Source organism: Nannospalax galili, unplaced genomic scaffold (genome assembly GCF_000622305.1).
Source record: "Nannospalax galili isolate Female #2095 unplaced genomic scaffold, S.galili_v1.0 scaffold1562, whole genome shotgun sequence".
NCBI lineage: Eukaryota > Metazoa > Chordata > Mammalia > Rodentia > Spalacidae > Nannospalax > Nannospalax galili.
In genome coordinates this window covers 15,695-17,684 of record NW_008348281.1, presented here as the reverse complement: position 1 = coordinate 17,684, position 1,990 = coordinate 15,695, and the positions used below count along the sequence as shown (strand labels likewise).

The window sequence follows — 1,990 nt, the reverse complement described above, 5'->3', positions numbered from 1 at the left end:
GTCCACTTACCCTTCACATTCCAAGGATAGTAAATGAAGGCAAGCTGGGCTCATGGCTTCTTGGTGCTCTTCATTATAGCTTGGGGGAGGCACTTACTGATTCAGTGTTCCTGGGCAGACACCTTTTGTGCCTGGCTTGGTTGAAGACTCCATTAGTCAAAAATGATTAGCTAAAGGAAAGTTCCATAAGCATCTATCAAATCATGAAGTGATAGTAGAAAAACCTTATGCTGATTGCTGCTGGATGTCCCCAGTGCCTGTCATTTTAAATCAGTGAAATCAGTGGGAAATAAGATGTAGGCATGGAAGTGACACAGAATCTCGTGCTTCTGGTCATCTGCAGTTCAGCTTCGTCTCCAGGACTTTCTTCAAGGCTCAGACTCTAGTGCTGAAGTTAAATTTCTGAATCTCTTGCTATGGTTAACTCTCCTTATTACTGTTAACTTGATTTTATTTTTTATTTCTCTAGTTTTTGTATCTTGATTCCTACCCTACCCCCAAATAAAAACTTTTTGCCAGGGCTTGGTGTTGCTACTCAACTAATCGAAACAGAGACTAGATGGGAACTCTCATTGCTCTTTTTCCTCTGCCCCTCCTGGATATTTCTGCCTGTAGTTATCTCTCCTACACTTGTCAGATATGAAAAGAATCACTGCATTCCTCAGGGTCATCTTTATTTTTACCTCCGGAGTTCTGAGGTCCCATGCTTGGCCTCTCCAATACATTCTCCATATAGCAAAAAGACAAACACACATAATTATGTTTTGTTTTGTTTGGCTTTTTTGTTTTCTTTATTTTACTATTTTATCTTATTTTATTTATTTTGAGACAGGTCCCCCACCCCCTACCCCCACCTCCACCCCCGTAGCCCTGAAACTCACTGTGTAGTCCAGGCTGGCCTCTATTTCACAGGAATCTTCCTCTGCTTCCGAAGTGCTGCGAGTGTAGGAGTTAAAGGCGCCACCACTCCTGGCTCTTATCTGTTGTTTAACACCTTAAAATTGATTCTCTTTGCCTTTATAAGACCTCTTAAGAATAATTTTCTTACAGACATTGTGTTTGTTTTAATCAATCAGCCTAGAACCTAGTTATATCTTAAATCTGTTTCCATTTTACTTACAGCTTTTCACATGCTTCAGGCTTCCGTGGGCCGCACAGTCTTAGAGTGGCCCACATTCCCCTTTCGTAGTCTCCCTTGGAAAACTCTTCCACTTGTTTCCAGCAAAGCCATCAGAGGGCTAATTTCAGTCCCTATTTAAATTGGCTCTCTTTCAACAGCGTTCAATGCTATCTCTCTGTCTTCCTTAGGTCTTGCCAAAGTTTTTGCTTGTTCCTCTGTTGTATATCTTGGCTTCATTTTTTTCTGTCTCACTATTTAGATACTCCACAAGAGCAAGTCCTTTGTCAATTTTTTCCGAAAGCTTAATACACGAAAAATATCCATTCATAATTGACACAATAGATCCTTCTTTGATGAAATATTGCCTCAGCAAATTATATCATTGAAACTGATGCTTTTATAATCAAGTTACAATATTGATATTGCAAATGTGTCTTGACATTTTAAGCTGAATCACCACAAAGAAGAAAACAAAACTAGAAAGAAGACAATACAGAGTAATACAGGGAACTGGCGAGGTGGCTCAGCAGTTAAGACCGCTTGGTGTTCTTGAAAAGGACCCAGGTTTTGTTCTCAGCACTTTCTTGGCAGCTCACAACCACCTGTAATTCCAGTTCCCAGAAGACTGACACTCTCTTCTGGCTGCATGGGCAGCAGGCACATGGGTGTTACACTAATATACCTGCAGGTAAAACATATGTAAATTTTTTAAAAAAGATCATTTTTAAAATGTAATACAAAAGTTATTTCACTACCAGAAATAACTGATTTCTGTTTGGTAAATAACTTCTAAAAGTTATGCAATGATTCAGAAAGAGGCTAGATGTACTGTTATATAAATGAAGGAGATATATATATATATACATGCAT

The 1,990-nt window shown here is 39.1% G+C and overlaps 1 long non-coding RNA gene across 1 annotated transcript in view; it reads right to left on the bottom strand.

Moving 5' to 3' along the window:
- Positions 1–1,137, bottom strand: part of LOC115072368 — a 22,544-nt gene extending 21,407 nt beyond the window's left edge. The window contains exons 1-2 of the long non-coding RNA XR_003851412.1: positions 882–1,137; positions 11–170 (exon numbers count right to left, since the gene is read on the bottom strand). This is a non-coding gene — a long non-coding RNA (uncharacterized LOC115072368). The remainder of the gene's footprint in view (positions 1–10; positions 171–881) is intronic.
- Positions 1,138–1,990: the final 853 nt, after the last annotated feature.